The 19487-nt window shown below is 27.3% G+C and overlaps 1 non-coding gene across 1 annotated transcript; it reads left to right on the plus strand.

Annotated features, from left to right (window-relative positions):
• trnak-uuu (transfer RNA lysine (anticodon UUU)) lies at positions 1–73 on the plus strand. The gene has a single exon. It is a non-coding gene; the product is annotated as a tRNA-Lys (tRNA).
• Positions 74–19487: the final 19414 nt, after the last annotated feature.

Consider the following 19487-nt stretch of genomic DNA (forward strand, 5'->3'; position numbering starts at 1 on the left):
GCCCGGCTAGCTCAATCGGTAGAGCATGAGACTTTTAATCTCAGGGTCGTGAGTGCGAGCCCCACGTTGGGCGAGTGCCATTTTAAACATTTATGCTGCCTTCACTGGCGAACAGTGCAGAAATGATGGAGAATGAAGCAATCGATTGCTAATCATGATGACCGAGTGATCTATGGCGCAGCCTTCTGGTCGCAGTTTTTTCTCGAGGAATCGGTTCGAATCCCCCTTCCGACGTTTCTTATTTATCCTGCTCCATGGAAATATTTTATTTGTGGATTGGGCTGCAGCTGATTTTTCGACCAAGTCGATTTGCTCCTCCCACAAAAGCAACTGGCTTTGTCATGGATATGTGACTTGAGAAGTTTTGAACGGTGAAATGTTTGACATATTAATGACCTGGACAAAGAAATAGAACAGCATTGGGAATCATTTAAAACGGTGATGAAAAAAGTCCAGGAGAAATATATCCCACTAAAATGCAAGAACAAACTAGCCAGAAATGAGACACCAGGGATGAATAAAGAAATACGGGCAAAATTGAAACTATTGAAAAAGGCACACAATAGACAATGAAGGAGAGGTGACAAATGGGAATGAGAGAAGACTGGGAAAGAAGTCGAACAAACTATTAGAAAGGCAAAAAGGAATATCAAAAACGCAAAGTATTCTGGACACGTTAACAGACAAAGTAAATTTAGGACAGGAATAGGGCCACCTAGGGATATACACGACAAACTCACAGGCAATGACAGCGAAATGGCAGAAATATTAAATAATCACTTTGCTTCAGTATTTACCAGGGACACTAATTTTGTGGGCATGACAGTAGAAGAAGAGATCAAAAAAATATGTAAAGACATTTAAGATCGAAAGGGGGAGATAATTAATCAACTGATCAAATTGAGAGAGGAAATTTCCTATTCGGTGCATAATCAGTTTTAAACCGCTCAGCCACGCTAATTTCCGAATTACTGTTCAGGAGCTCATTTCACAGGGATACGATTTAGGGAGGCTCAGAGAAAGGCGGAAATTGATCTATTAATTGAATCATAGAATAAGACAGCGCCATTCGGATGCCATTCGGCCCATCGTGCTTGTGCCAGCTCTCTGACAGAGCTGTCCAGATAATCCCACTCGCCTGCTGTTTCCCCATCGCCCTGAAAATGTTTCCATCAAAGCGTTTATCCAATTCACTTGTGAAAACTGTGAGTTCAGAAAAACAATATTGAAAGTGGTGATGATTGAAGTGATCAAGATGGTTGCTTTACACGTGGTATGTTGTGCAATCATCCTGAAATTGGAATATCTTCAATATCCAATACAAATTGAATTGCAAACCTGACGGACAAACATTGGAAAATAAGTCACGCGTGAACGTAAATCATCTGGGACCTGTTTTCAGCCTCACGGTTAGTCGTCCTTCAAGTAAAGTGAAATAACTTTGCAATGAAAAGATTTGGAACTTGCATCTGTGCCTTTGTCTGTTCTATTTCTTAAAGTTGCTGGCGTCTGATGATGCACACGCCTCTGCTCCCTCCATTGAACAAGAAAGGAGGTGTTTGACGTTGATGGGACCTGCTGGTTATGAGCTTATCCTTTACATTCAGTGGGTTCGGGCTCTTTAAACGGCGTCAGCTTTAGCCCAGCGGTAACTTCATAGCAAACAACTTCCTCACAATTTGGACACTGTCTCACCGCGGGCGCTGACTGACGTTTTTAGTATTAGTTCATTCAGACCTAAATGAATAGGAACCGTGATTTTAAATTTGCACTAAGTGATTTTTAGGATAGTCCGGCCATTTCACCAGCCGTGTTGAAAACAAAACATGTCTCTGCTTTTCGCGTCTTTTTTGGAAAGGCAAAAATGTATTTCCCGTGAGCTCTGAAGGATGGACAAGTACATTTCAGAAGCTGAAGCAAGTTCACCGAGCACATCGTCTGAACACATTTTACTACGATATATATATCGCGTTTAACGGAGTACAATGTAGTCAGACGATTTATATATATATATATATATATATATACACATATATATATGCACTCGTTGCTGTCTGTTTCTGTGGTTGTCTTTTTTCTGTGTGTGTCCATCTGCAGGTCGATTTTGAATCAATACCAGTGTTCGTGTCTGTTTGTTGCATGAAATAAATGAGGGTATCAGGCGCTTCCCTCCCTGCCACTGGGTAGGTACTGAGTCAGGGTTCAGAGCAAACTTCTGTTTTTTTTTGTGAAAAAGCAATGAAAACCTTCATTCGGGAATTATCCAGTCTCATGTGAGCGGTGAAAGAAACAGTGACCCCGATGTGATGTGAATACGCAGCCTTTTGATCTGGAGACAGACCTTTGCGCCACGCACTCTGAAGACAGGATCCTGGATGTTTTGATATATATGAATGTTTCTCAAATACCGTTTCATTTATCCTACTTTGGTTGAATAACCAGGGCTTATCAAATCTCCGCCAGGTCCCACCGGGTGTGAGAGAGTGTTTGAAGCAGCCTTCACCCCCAATGTCACACTGGCTTTCATCGCCTGCTCCCAGCGGACTGCAATAACAGGGCTGGGAGATATGGACTTTGTTCACATTTAATCAGCAGTGTGAATCGTTAAATATTTACTCATTTTAAATGGAACAAGGTTTCAAAATGTTTCCGCTTGGTTTTGTACTGGAGACTTTTCGCGTGTTCGGCGAACGTGATAACCACTACACTACGGAAAGTTGATGGTCGGAAAGTCGTGTTAGGGACATAATCCCTCAGCCAAACTAATTTCCGTATTACTGTCCAGGAGCTCATTTCACAGGGACACATTTACTGCGCTCTATTTAGGAAGGCGACAGAGAAGGATCGGTGGCGATGGTCAGGCAGAGAATCCCATCCACACAAACATTTCACTGTTTTTTTGAAGTGTCTGATATCCGACCGCAGTGTAAATTATGGCAGACTCAGATGACATTGTTCACAGAGTGTTTTCTTGCAGCCAAATCACACATTCGAAAACTTGAAATGAGACCGGAACTATTCAAAGGCTTCCAGTTACTGCAGATGAGGAAATAAAACCTGGCCTCGGTTCCAGGGCTATCAGAATGAGGCAATGAATCCGAAAGTGCGGAAGAAAGAACGCAACTTTCGTCCAGTGGGTGGGCTCGAACCACCAACCTTAGCGATTAATAGGTGAACGCACCAACCGATTGCACCACAGAAAACATCCGATGCCTTTTTTTGCAAGATACGCTAAAGCAGCGTGTCACCGAGCAAAACTTTAATGTTGCAGCCACAGAAATTTAATTGTCCAGTATCAGTGTTACTTTTCCGGAAATAAAGGATGGAGCATTGTTTGTGGAAACATGGGGCTCGATTTTCGCGTCGGGTGACCTGCGGGTTTCCAGCGGGGGGTGGGGAGCCCGGAAATCCCCATATCCGGTCACGTGACCGGATCGCGCCGAAATCCCGCCCACTTTCGGGTACCGCGCTGACGTGCGGGGCTGCGCGCGCAAGCCCCGCTGGTGGGAATCCCGCAGGCAATTAAAGCCAGCGGGGTTCCACTTGAGTGTACTTACCTCGCTTGTTGAGGTCAGTTAATGAGCTGAATCAGCTGTCAAAAGAGGAAGTGTGGGATTTTAGGTTCAAGGCAGTGAGTTTCACACACTGGGGGAAACAGTCTCTCTCCAACCAGGCGTGTTGCAGCCAGCAGCCTGTGGCAGGTGCCAAGGTGCACTCCACGGGGGAGAGCCCTGACCCACGCAGGAGGCCACCGCGTCACATAGGGCAACCCCTGCCTTCCACCACCCCCCGCCAAGCCAGAGGACACACCGACACGAAACCGCAGCCCTAGTGCGAGGAACCACACACCACCCACCAACACCTGCCAGATGGGTGGTGTGTGGACACCCTCGGAGGATGAACAGCATGACCAGCCCCAGCAGCCTCGCAGTCCACACCGTCCGCCGCAGAGACGTGGAGCCCCCCAACACGGTGTTGTTGCATGCCCACCTGCACAGCAGGAGGGAGGGCTACCGCTGGGAGAGACGCATCGCAGAGGGCACTACCCTCGCCGCAGGGTCCACAGACCGAGGCGCAGCTCCCCGGACCTCTCCGAGCAGCAGTGCACATGGAGGCGCAGATTCGCTCGACATGTAGTCGTGGAGATCTGCAGGCTCTTTCATGCCGAGCTGCTCCTGGCTGGCCCCAGCACCAACTGCTTACCTGTCGCCCCAGGTATCATCAGATGGGGTGAGGAGGAGGGGGAGGACACAGATCTTCACAACTTCTCCTCCACATCCTTCCAGGGTGCAGCCGGCTACACCGCCGATGTCTCTCAGTCGTCTGCGCGGAAGAGCCCTGCAAATACACCTGCACCTACTCTGCAGTAACACGATGGGTGGCATCAGTGGTGGGTCCTCATAGTGATACCCAGGAGCGGGCATTATTGGACACAACGGACAGGATTCGCGGAGACATGGCAGTGGTGGTGTCAATATAATGTGTGCTGTTTGTTGCTCTGAAATTCAACACCCAGGACAAACCCTCAGACACCCTTGTGCACCCCCTTCATGCTCACGACACGTTTGCCTTACGCTGCCTACTGCACATATGTGATGCATGCCCTGTGGCTGCAGCACAGGTGGTGGCAGGTTGAGTGAGGCTGGCTGTGAGGGAGATGCACGAGAGGTTGAGTATGGGATGGAGCAATGAGATTGTATGAGGATTGGGTTGCGTGTTAGTGGCAGGATGAGTACTGGCGAGGTGAGTAGGTGGAGGTAAGATGAGGATGGGGTTTGAGTGGTATGAAGGGTGATGTGACAGAGTAGTGTTGGCGGTGCCGAAGGAGATTTGGGGTGGGGGCAGTGTTGTGGCAGACGGAGTGTAGGGGAAAGACTTCGTGTTCTCACTGTGGCTGACCTACTGCGGTCATTGCAGCGCCTCCTGCACTGTATGCAGGTGGGCGATATGTTGGTGGCACAGGTGACCCCCTCTGCCACCTCGAGCCAGGCCTTCTTGGTGGCAGAGGCAGGCCGCTTCCTCCCGCCCGCCGGGGGGAAGATCTGTGTCCTCCCCCTCCTCCTCACCCCATCTGATGATACCTGGGGTGAGGCATCATTAAACTGGGAGCAGCCTTCCCCCTGGGCTGCTCCATGCTGCAATTTGTCCCATTGGTTGCAGCATCTGTCAGTGGAGGACTGCCCCTTTAACTAGAGAGCCTCCAGCTGACAGATCGTACTGCGCATGCGCAGCCCGCCCCACGCGCAGACCAGCGCCGTGGACCCCGGACGAGCAGGTCATTGATTCCTATTAGTGTGTAGCCTGCTACGATCGCGCGGGCAACCCACTAATTTCGCCGAGCGTGTTGACCACGCTCCCGGAGGACCACCCGCTGGGAACCCGCAGGCCTGCTAAATTCGAGCCCCAGGAATCTGGTTCAGCCGTTGTTAAATTTATCAATAACAAGCAATTGTCGCCGTTTATCAAGGGAACGCCCTAACTGGTTATGCGATCAAAATGAAAGTATCGCAACGAGGGACAATTGATACAACACGAAAGGCATCGGGCTGTGACAAAAATGCCCACCGTTTTGCTTTTACCAACTTAAAAGGTGCGCCATTTATTCTCTGAACATAGAAACAGTCTGGTCTCGCTCACTACAGAAATCTCCATGTCACAGCGAATTAGCCTTTCGGGACCTTGTCTGTCAAGATGATTTGTGATTTACGTGAAGCCAATGTTCCATTCCTTTGCAAGTTTCATGTGCCTGCAATCCGATCACATTTTTAGTCCACAGGGTAAATGGTGGAATATCAGCCCTGCTCAGCCGGCAATGATCACGGTACATTTTCTTGCAGACAAAACACACATTGAAACCCTAGAACTTTGAGGCGATGCATCCTCAGCAAAAATAAAATAAGGGCTCGAATCAATAAAACCAATAGCACCATCGAGTGAAGAGGTCACCTGCTAAACCAGTAATTCACCGAGCTAAATCTTGAGGTTGCCGCGACCAATATAACAGCTGTCTACTGTCAGTTTACTTCTCCAAAATGAATGGTTGAAACTTGCAGGAGTGAAAATCCAACGAGCCGGTCTTCACTCTTAAACCAGCAACTGTGAAGTTAAGAGAAACATGCCGGAGAAATACTCGATTTCAGCGCGGTGACACTGGGCCAGAGAAAAGCTCAGTCAATATGATCGCCGAGTGGCGAGAGGTTGGATTTGGAACTCCTGATCGACCGCACTGCGCATTTTCCAGATCTGCTTCGAGCACCAATCCCTGCAATTCATCACTTACAGGGACAATTTGATTCTAAGTTTCTTTTCCCTGAACTTGACGAGATCTTCAAATTTGTAAGCGACCAATATCAAAGCTAAACTCGTCACCGATATGCTCACAGATACAAAGCGGCAACACTCTACTTCAGTGAGATGAAAGACCAGAGCAGTTTCAAGGTGGAATGCAATTGCAAAGAAAGCTCGTTCAATGAAAGTGTAGGTCATTGAGGTGCCTGTAAAGTCCAGATTGTTTGAACTGAACTTCACCCGGAAGCACTTGAGATTCAGGTGGAGTAATTTGGGGACATCTTTTCCCTCTTTACAAAAGTTTGAACCGCAGGTCAAGATCAAAATTCTAGGGCTAAATTTGGGCTTCTCTGGGGTATGAACCTGGAATCGAGAATTATACCTCATCGAGCCCAGAAATAAATCAAGGGGATTCAGTCATTCAAAACTTAATTTATCACATAAATAATTCAATAGTTTAATTTATAATGAATTGTTTAATTTATTATAAAAATAATTCAAAGTTTAATTTATTATATAAATAATTCAATAGTTTAATTGATAAAGAATAGTTTAATTTATTATATAAATAATTCAAGTGATTATTTTAAAATGAATTATTTAAATTATTATAAGAATAATTCAAAGTTTAATTTATTGTATAATAATTCAGTAGTTTAATTTAAAATGAATTGTTTAATTTATTATACAAATAATTCAAGTGATTATTTAAAAATAAATTGCTTAATTTATAATAAAAATAATTCAAAGTTTAATTTATTATATAAATCATTCAATAGTTTAATTTATAATGAATTGCTCAATATATTATATAAATAATTCAAGTGAATATTTTAAAATGAATTGTTCAATTTATTATAAAAATAATTCAAAGTTTAATTTATTGTATAATAATTCAATAGTTTAATTTATAATGAATTGTTCAATTTATTATATGAATAATTCAAGTGATTATTTTAAAATAAATTGTTTACTTTACAATAAAAATAATTCAAAGTTTAATTTATTACATAAATAATTAAATTGTTTAATTTATTACACAAATAATTCAATCGTTTAGTTTATAATGAATTGTTTAATTTAATATAAATAATTCAAGTGATTATTTTGAAATGAATTCTTTAATTTATTATAAAAATAATTCAAAGTTTAATTTAATATATAAATAATTCAATAGTTTAATTTATAATGATTATCTTAATTTTTTATATAAATAATTCAAGTGATTATTTTACAATGAATTGTTCAATTTATTATAAAAATAATTCAAAGTTTAATTTATCATATAAATAATTAAATAGTTTAATTCATTATACAAATAATTCAATGGTTTAATTTATAATGAATTGCTTAATATATTATATAAATAATTTAAGTGATTACTTTAAAATGAATTGTTTATTTTATGATAAAAATAATTCAAAGATTAACTAATTACATACATCAATAAATAGTTTAATTTATTACATAAACAATTCAATCGTTAAATTTATAATGAATTGTTTAATTTATTATATAAATAATTCAAGTGATTATTTTAAAATGAATTGTTTAATTTATTATAAAAATAATTCAGAGTTTAATTTATTATATAAATAATTCACAGTTTAATTTATAGTATAATAATTCAACAGTTTAATTGATAATGAAATGTTTAATTAGTTATATAAATAATACAAGTGATTATTTAAAAATGAATTGTTTAATTTATTATAAAAATAATTGAAAGTTTAATTTATTATATAAATAATTAAATAGATTAATTTATAATGAAATGTTTAATGTATCATATAAATAATTCAAGTGATTATTTTAAAATGAATTGTTTAATTTATTATAAAAATCATTCAAAGTTTAATTTATTATATAAATAATCAAATAGTTTAATTTATTATATAAATAATTCAATAGTTTAATTTATAATGAATTGTTTAATTGATCATATAAATAATTCAATAGTTTGATTCATAATGAATTGTTTAATTTATTATATAAATAATTCAAATTTTAATTTCTTATATAAATAATTAAATAGTTTAATTTATTATATAAATAATTCAATAGTTTAATTTAAAATGAATTGTTTCATTTATTGTATGAATAATTCAAGTGATTATTTTAAACTGAATTGTTTAATTTATTATAAAAATAATTCAAGTGATTATTTTGAAATGAATTCTTTAATTGATTATAAGAATAATTTATCATAAAAAATAATTCAAAGTTGAATGTATTATATAAATAATTCACAGTTTAATTTATGCTATAATAATTCAACAGTTTAAGTTATAATGAAATGTTTAATTTCTTATATAAATAATGCAAGTGATTATTTTAAAATGAATTGTTTAATTTATTATAAAAATAATTGAAAGTTTAATTTATTGTATAAATAATTAAACAGTTTAATTTAAGATGAATTGTTCAATTTATTATAAATATAATTCAGTAGTTTAATTAATAATGAATGGTGTAATTTATTTCATAAATAATTCATGTCATTATTTTAAAATGAATTGTTCAATTTATTATAAAAATAATACAATGTTTAATTTATTGTATAAATAATTCAATAGTTTAAGTAATAAGTAATTGCTTAATTTATTATATAAATAATTCAAGTGATTATTTTAAAATGAACTGTTTAATTTATTATAAAAATAATTCAAAGTTTAATTTATTATATAAATAATTCAAGTGATTTTTAAAAAATGAGTTGTTTAATTTATTATTAATATAATTCAAAGTTTTTTTATTATATAAATAATTCAATAGTTTAATTTATTATATAAATAATTCAATAGTTTAATTTATAATGAATTGTTTAATTTATTATATGAATAATTCAAGTGATTATTTTAAAATAAATTGTTTAATTTATTGTAATATTAATTCAAGGTATAATTTATTTTATAAATAATTCAATAGTTTAATTTATTATATAAATAATTCAATAGCTAAATTAATAATTAATTGTTTAATTTATTATATAAATAATTCAATAGTTTAATTTATAATGAATTGTTTAATTTATTATGTGAATAATTCAAGTGATTATTTTAAAATAAATTGTTTACTTGACAATAAAAATAATTCAAATTTTAATTTATGATATAAATAATTAAATTGTTTAATTTATTACACAAATAATTCAATTGTTTAGTTTATAATGAATTGTTTAATTTATTATATAAATAATTCAATAGATTAATTTATAATGAATAGTTTAAATTATTTTATAAATATTTCAAGTGATTATTTTGAAATAAATTGATTAATTTATAATAAAAATAATTCAAAGTTTAATTTATTATATAAATAATTTAGTAGTTTAATTAATGATGAATTGTTTAACTTATTTCATAAATAATTCATGTCATTATTTTAAAATGAATTGTTCAATTTATTATAAAAACAATACAATGTTTAATTTATTGTATAAATAATTCAATAGTTAAATTAATAATTAATTGCTTAATTTATTATATAAATAATTCAAGTGATTATTTTAAAATGAATTATTTAAATTATTATAAGAATAATTCAAAGTTTAATTTATTGTATAATAAATCAGTAGTTTAATTTAAAATGAATTGTTTAATTTATTTTACAAATAATTCAACTGATTATTTAAAAATGAATTGCTGAATTTATTATTAAAATAATTCAAAGTTTAATTTATTATATAAATCATTCAATAGTTTAATTTATAATGAATTGCTCAATATATTATATAAATAATTCAAGTGAATATTTTAAAATGAATTGTTCAATTTATTATAAAAATAATTCAAAGTTTAATTTATTGTATAATAATTCAATAGTTTAATTTATCATGAATTGTTTAATTTATTATATGAATAATTCAAGTGATTATTTTAAAATAAATTGTTTACTTTACAATAAAAATAATTCAAAGTTTAATTTATTATATAAATAATTAAATTGTTTAATTTATTACACAAATAGTTCAATCGTTTAGTTTATAATGAATTGTTTAATTTAATATAAATAATTCAAGTGATTATTTTGAAATGAATTCTTTAATTTATTATAAAAATAATTCAAAGTTTAATTTAATATATAAATAATTCAATAGTTTAATTTATAATGATTATCTTAATTTTTTATATAAATAATTCAAGTGATTATTTTAAAATGAATTGTTTAATTTATTATAAAAATAATTCAGAGTTTAATTTATGATATAAATAATTCACAGTTTAATTTATAGTATAATAATTCAACAGTTTAATTGATAATGAAATGTTTAATGTATCATATAAATAATTCAAGTGATTATTTTAAAATGAATTGTTTAATTTATTATAAAAATCAAAGTTTAATTTATTATATAAATAATTCAATAGTTTAATTTATAATGAATTGTTTAATTGATCATATAAATAATTCAATAGTTTGATTCATAATGAATTGTTTAATTTATTATATAAATAATTCAATAGTTTAATTTATAATGAATTGTTTCATTTATTATATGAATAATTCAAAGTTTAATTTATTATATAAATAATTCACAGTTTAATTTATAGTATAATAATTCAACAGTTTAATTGATAATGAAATGTTTAATTAGTTATATAAATAATACAAGTGATTATTTAAAAATGAATTGTTTAATTCATTATAAAAATAATTGAAAGTTTAATTTATTATATAAATAATTAAATAGATTAATTTATAATGAAATGTTTAATGTATCATATAAATAATTCAAGTGATTATTTTAAAATGAATTGTTTAATTTATTAAAAAAATCAAAGTTTAATTTATTATATAAATAATCAAATAGTTTAATGTATTATATAAATAATTCAATAGTTTAATTTATAATGAATTGTTTAATTGATCATATAAATAATTCAATAGTTTGATTCATAATGAATTGTTTAATTTATTATAAATATAATTCAGTAGTTTAATTAATAATGAATTGTGTAATTTATTTCATAAATAATTCATGTCATTATTTTAAAATGAATTGTTCAATTTATTATAAAAATAATACAATGTTTAATTTATTGTATAAATAATTCAATAGTTTAATTAATAATTCATTGCTTAATTTATTATATAAATAATTCAAGTGATTATTTTAAAATGAACTGTTTAATTTATTATAAAAATAATTCAAAGTTTAATTTATTATATAAATAATTCAATAGTTTAATTTATTATATAAATAGTTCAATAGTTTAATTTATAATGAAATGTTTAATAATTTATTTTATCAATATTTACAGTGATTATTTTAAAATAAATTGATTAATTTATTCTCAAAATAATTCAAAGTTTAATTTATTATATAAATAATTCAATAGTTTAATTTATTATATAAATAATTCAATAGTTTAATTTATAATGAATTGTTCCATTTATTATATGAATAATTCAAGTGATTATTTTAAACTGAATTGTTTAATTTATTATAAAAATAATTCAAAGTTTAATTTATTATATAAATAATTCGATAGTTTAGTTTACAATGAATTGTTTAATTTATTATATAAATAATTCAAGTGATTATTTTGAAATGAATTCTTTAATTGATTATAAGAATAATTTATTATAAAAAATAATTCAAAGTTGAATGTATTATATAAATAATTCACAGTTTAATTTATGCTATAATAATTCAACAGTTTAATTTATAATGAAATGTTTAATTTCTTATATAAATAATGCAAGTGATTATTTTAAAATGAATTGTTTAATTTATTATAAAAATAATTGAAAGTTTAATTTATAATGAATTGTTCAATTTATTATAAATATAATTCAGTAGTTTAATTAATAATGAATTGTGTAATTTATTTCATAAATAATTCATGTCATTATTTTAAAATGAATTGTTCAATTTATTATAAAAATAATACAATGTTTAATTTATTGTATAAATAATTCAATAGTTTAATTAATAATTCATTGCTTAATTTATTATATAAATAATTCAAGTGATTATTTTAAAATGAACTGTTTAATTTATTATAAAAGTAATTCAAAGTTTAATTTATTATATAAATAATTCAATAGTTTAATTTATTATATAAATAGTTCAATAGTTTAATTTATAATGAAATGTTTAATAATTTATTTTATCAATAATTACAGTGATTATTTTAAAATAAATTGATTAATTTATTCTCAAAATAATTCAAAGTTTAATTTATTATATAAATAATTCAATAGTTTAATTTATCATATAAATAATTCAAGTGATTATTTTAAAATAAATTGATTAATTTATTATAAAAATAATTCAAAGTTTAATTTATTATATAAATAATACAATAGTTTAATATATAATGAATTGTTTAATTTATTTTATAAATAATTCAAATTTTATTAATGATATAAATAATTCAATAGTTTAATTGATTATATAAATAATTCAATCGTTTAATTTATAATGAAATGTTTAATTTATTACATAAATAATTCAATTATTTAATTTATAATGAAATAGTTTAATTTATTATATAAATAATTCAAGTGATTTTTTAAAAATGAGTTGTTTAATTTATTATTAATATAATTCAGAGTTTTTTTATTATATAAATAATTCAATAGTTTAATTTATAATGAATTGTTTAATGTATTTCACAAATAATTCAAGTGATTATTTTGAAATGAATTCTTTAATTTATTATAAAAATAATTCAAAGTTTAATTTAATATATAAATAATTCAATAGTTTAATTTATAATGATTATCTTAATTTTTTATATAAATAATTCAAGTGATTATTTTAAAATGAATTGTTTAATCTTTATAAAAATAATTCAGAGTTTAATTTATTATATAAATAATTCACAGTTTAATTTATAGTATAATAATTCAACAGTTTAATTGATAATGAAATGTTTAATTAGTTATATAAATAATACAAGTGATTATTTAAAAATGAATTGTTTAATTTATTATAAAAATAATTGAAAGTTTAATTTATTATATAAATAATTAAATAGATTAATTTATAATGAAATGTTTAATGTATCATATAAATAATTCAAGTGATTATTTTAAAATGAATTGTTTAATTTATTATAAAAAATCATTCAAAGTTTAATTTATTATTTAAATAATCAAATAGTTTAATTTATTATACAAATAATTCAATAGTTTAATTTATAATGAATTGTTTAATTGATCATATAAATAATTCAATAGTTTGATTCATAATGAATTGTTTAATTTATTATATAAATAATTCAAATTTTAATTTCTTATATAAATAATTAAATAGTTTAATTTATTATATAAATAATTCAATAGTTTAATTTATAATGAATTGTTTCATTTATTATATGAATAATTCAAGTGATTATTTTAAACTGAATTGTTTAATTTATTATAAAAATAATTCAAAGTTTAATTTATTATATAAATAATTCGATAGTTTAGTTTACAATGAATTGTTTAATTTATTATATAAATAATTCAAGTGATTATTTTGAAATGAATTCTTTAATTGATTATAAGAATAATTTATTATAAAAAATAATTCAAAGTTGAATGTATTATATAAATAATTCACAGTTTAATTTATGCTATAATAATTCAACAGTTTAATTTATAATGAAATGTTTAATTTCTTATATAGATAATGCAAGTGATTATTTTAAAATGAATTGTTTAATTTATTATAAAAATAATTGAAAGTTTAATTTATTGTATAAATAATTAAACAGTTTAATTTATAATGAATTGTTCAATTTATTATAAATATAATTCAGTAGTTTAATTAATAATGAATTGTGTAATTTATTTCATAAATAATTCATGTCATTATTTTAAAATGAATTGTTCAATTTATTATAAAAATAATACAATGTTTAATTTATTGTATAAATAATTCAATAGTTTAATTAATAATTCATTGCTTAATTTATTATATAAATAATTCAAGTGATTATTTTAAAATGAACTGTTTAATTTATTATAAAAATAATTCAAAGTTTAATTTATTATATAAATAATTCAATAGTTTAATTTATTATTTAAATAGTTCAATAGTTTAATTTATAATGAAATGTTTAATAATTTATTTTATCAATAATTACAGTGATTATTTTAAAATAAATTGATTAATTTATTATAAAAATAATTCAAAGTTTAATTTATTATATAAATAATACAATAGTTTAATATATAATGAATTGTTTAATTTATTTTAAAATAATTCAAATTTTATTAATTATATAAATAATTCAATAGTTTAATTGATTATATAAATAATTCAATCGTTTAATTTATAATGAAATGTTTAATTTATTACATAAATAATTCAATTATTTAATTTATAATGAAATAGTTTAATTTATTATATAAATAATTCAAGTGATTTTTTAAAAATGAGTTGTTTAATTTATTATTAATATAATTCAAAGTTTTTTTATTATATAAATAATTCAATAGTTTAATTTATAATGAATTGTTTAATTTATTATATAAGTAATTCAATAGTTTAATTTATAATGAATTGTTTAATGTATTTCACAAATAATTCAAGTGATTATTTTTAAATGAATTGTTTAATTTATTTTATAAATAATTCAATTGTTTAATTAATAATGAATTGTTTAATTTATTATATAAATAATTGAATAGATTAATTTATAATGAATAGTTTAAATTATTTTATAAATATTTCAAGTGATTATTTTGAAATAAATTGATTAATTTATAATATAAATAATTCAATAGTTCAATTTATTATCAACATAATTAAGTAGTTTAATTTATAATGAATTGTTTAATTTATTATATAAATAATTCAATAGGTTAATTTATAATGGATTGTTTAATTTATTATATAAATAATTCAAGTGATTATTTCTCAATGAATGGTTTAACTTATGACAAAAATAATTCAAAGTTTAATTTATTATATAAATAATACAATAGTTTAATTTATAATGAATTGTTTAATTTATTTTATAAATAATTCATGTGAATATTTTAAAATTAATTGTTTAATTTATTATAAAAATAATTCAAATTTTATTAATTATACAAATAATTCAAAGTTTAATTGATTATATAGATAATTCAATCGTTTAACTTATAATGAATTGTTTAATTTATTATATAAATAATTCAATTATTTAATTTATAATGCAATAGTTTAATTTATTATATAAATAATTCAGTAGTTTAAATTATAATGAATTGTTTAATTTATTTTACAAATAATTCATGTGAATATTTTAAAATGAATTGTTTAATTTATTATAAAAATAATTCAAATTTTATTAATTGTATAAACAATTCAATAGTTTAATTTATTATATAAATAATTCAATAGTTTAATTTATAATGAATTGTTTCATTTATTATATGAATAATTCAAGTGATTATTTTAAACTGAATTGTTTAATTTATTATAAAAATAATTCAAAGTTTAATTTATTATATAAATAATTCGATAGTTTAGTTTACAATGAATTGTTTAATTTATTATATAAATAATTCAAGTGATTATTTTGAAATGAATTCTTTAATTGATTATAAGAATAATTTATTATAAAAAATAATTCAAAGTTGAATGTATTATATAAATAATTCACAGTTTAATTTATGCTATAATAATTCAACAGTTTAATTTATAATGAAATGTTTAATTTCTTATATAGATAATGCAAGTGATTATTTTAAAATGAATTGTTTAATTTATTATAAAAATAATTGAAAGTTTAATTTATTGTATAAATAATTAAACAGTTTAATTTATAATGAATTGTTCAATTTATTATAAATATAATTCAGTAGTTTAATTAATAATGAATTGTGTAATTTATTTCATAAATAATTCATGTCATTATTTTAAAATGAATTGTTCAATTTATTATAAAAATAATACAATGTTTAATTTATTGTATAAATAATTCAATAGTTTAATTAATAATTCATTGCTTAATTTATTATATAAATAATTCAAGTGATTATTTTAAAATGAACTGTTTAATTTATTATAAAAATAATTCAAAGTTTAATTTATTATATAAATAATTCAATAGTTTAATTTATTATTTAAATAGTTCAATAGTTTAATTTATAATGAAATGTTTAATAATTTATTTTATCAATAATTACAGTGATTATTTTAAAATAAATTGATTAATTTATTATAAAAATAATTCAAAGTTTAATTTATTATATAAATAATACAATAGTTTAATATATAATGAATTGTTTAATTTATTTTAAAATAATTCAAATTTTATTAATTATATAAATAATTCAATAGTTTAATTGATTATATAAATAATTCAATCGTTTAATTTATAATGAAATGTTTAATTTATTACATAAATAATTCAATTATTTAATTTATAATGAAATAGTTTAATTTATTATATAAATAATTCAAGTGATTTTTTAAAAATGAGTTGTTTAATTTATTATTAATATAATTCAAAGTTTTTTTATTATATAAATAATTCAATAGTTTAATTTATAATGAATTGTTTAATTTATTATATAAGTAATTCAATAGTTTAATTTATAATGAATTGTTTAATGTATTTCACAAATAATTCAAGTGATTATTTTTAAATGAATTGTTTAATTTATTGTAATATTAATTCAAGGTATAATTTATTTTATAAATAATTCAATAGATTAATTTATAATGAATAGTTTAAATTATTTTATAAATATTTCAAGTGATTATTTTGAAATAAATTGATTAATTTATAATATAAATAATTCAATAGTTCAATTTATTATCGTAAACAATTTTACAACACCAAGTTATAGTCCAGCAATTTTATTTTAAATTCACAAGCTTTCGGAGATTTTCTCCTTCCTCAGGCAAATGTTTCAAGATCTCCTTGAAGCCTACGCATTTATACATATTGAACAATACATGGTGTTTACAGACTGCCCCTGCAACTGCCCGTTGCCAAGGCAATCACCGTGTTCAGACAGAGAGGTGTTACCTGCAGAACCTCCGAATACACATTCAACAAAAAAACAAACAGGGAAAAAAAACAGAGAAAAAAAAACACAGAGAGAGGCAGAAACATCCGGAAGGCAGAGAGAGCCAGCAAATGACCAATTATATTAAAAACAGATAACATTTGTTCGCTGGTGGGGTAACGTGTAGCGTGACATGAACCCAAGATCCCGGTTGAGGCCGTCCTCATGGGTGCGGAACTTGGCTATCAATTTCTGCTCGACGATTTTGCGTTGTCGTGTGTCTCGAAGGCCGCCTTGGAGTACGCTTACCCGAAGGTCGGTGGATGAATGTCCATGACTGCTGAAGTGTTCCCCGACTGGGAGGGAACCCTCCTGTTTGGCGATTGTTGCGCGGTGTCCGTTCATCCGTTGTCGCAGCGTCTGCATGGTCTCGCCAATGTACCATGCTCTGGGGCATCCTTTCCTGCAACGTATGAGGTAGACAACGTTGGCTGAGTCACAGGAGTATGAACCATGCACCTGGTGGGTGGTGTCCTCTCGTGTGATGGTGGTATCTGTGTCGATGATCTGGCATGTCTTGCAGAGGTTACCGTGGCAGGGTTGTGTGGCGTCGTGGACGCTGTTCTCTTGAAAGCTAGGTAGTTTGCTGCGAACGATGGTCTGTTTGAGGTTGGGTGGCTGTTTAAAGGCGAGTAGTGGAGGTGTGGGGATGGCCATAGCGAGGTGTTTGTCCTCATTGATGACATGTTGAATGCTGCGGAGAACATGGCGTAGTTTCTCCGCTCCGGGGAAGTACTGGACGACAAAGGGTACTCTGTTGGTTGCGTCCCGTGTTAGTCTCCTGAGGAGGTCTATGCGATTTTTTGCTGTGGCCCGTCGGAACTGTCGATCGATGAGTCGAGCGTCATATCCCGTTCTTACTAGGGCGTCTTTCAGCGTCTGTAGGTGTCCATCGCGTTCCTCCTCGTCTGAGCAGACCCTGTGTATTCGCAGGGCCTGTCCATAGGGGATGGCCTCTTTGACGTGGTTAGGGTGGAAGCTGGAAAAGTGGAGCATCGTGAGGTTGTCCGTGGGCTTGCGGTAGAGTGAGGTGCTGAGGTGCCCGTCTTTGATGGAGATTCGTGTGTCCAAGAAAGAAACTGATTCTGAGGAGTAGTCCATGGTGAGCTTGATGGTGGGATGGAACTTGTTGATGTTATCGTGTAGTCTCTTTAGTGATTCCTTGCCGTGGGTCCATAGAAAGAAAATGTCGTCGATGTATCTGGTGTATAGTGTTGGTTGGAGGTCTTGTGCAGTGAAGAAGTCCTGCTCGAACTTGTGCATGAAAATGTTGGCGTATTGGGGTGCGAATTTGGTCCCCATGGCTGTTCCGTGTGTTTGGGTAAAGAACTGGTTATCGAAGGTGAAGACATTGTGATCCAGGATGAAGCGGATGAGTTGTAGGATGGCTTCCGGAGATTGGCTGTTGTTGGTGTTGAGTATTGATGCTGTCGCATCAATTTATTATCAACATAATTAAGTAGTTTAATTTATAATGAATTGTTTAATTTATTATATAAATAATTCAGTAGTTTAAATTATAATGAATTGTTTAATTTATTTTACAAATAATTCATGTGAATATTTTAAAATGAATTGTTTAATTTATTATAAAAATAATTCAAATTTTATTAATTGTATAAACAATTCAATAGTTTAATTTATTATATAAATAATTCAATAGTTTAATTTATAATGAATTGGTTAATTTATTTTATAAATAATTCAAGTGATTATTTAAAAATAAATTGATTAATTTATTATAAATATAACTCAAAGTTTAATTTATTGTATAAATATTGCAGTAGTTTAATTTATTATATAAATAATTCAGTGGTTTAATTTATTATCAACATAATTCAGTCGTTTAATTGATAATGAATTGTTTAAATTATTATATAAATAATTCAATAGGTTAATTTATAATGGATTGTGTAATTTATTACATAAATAATTCAAGTGATTATTTCTAAATGAATTGTTTAATTTATTATGAAAATAATTCAAAGTTTAATTTATCATATAAATAATACAATAGTTTAATTGATAATGAATTGTTTAATTTATTTTATAAATAATTCGTGTGAATATTTTAAAATGAATTGTTTAATTTATTATAAAAATAATTCAAATTTTATTTATTATATAAACAATTCAATAGTTTAATTGATTATATAAATAATTCAATCGTTTAATTTATAATGAATTGTTTAATT

The sequence above is a fragment of the Heptranchias perlo genome, unplaced genomic scaffold, assembly GCF_035084215.1.
Source record: "Heptranchias perlo isolate sHepPer1 unplaced genomic scaffold, sHepPer1.hap1 HAP1_SCAFFOLD_76, whole genome shotgun sequence".
NCBI lineage: Eukaryota > Metazoa > Chordata > Chondrichthyes > Hexanchiformes > Hexanchidae > Heptranchias > Heptranchias perlo.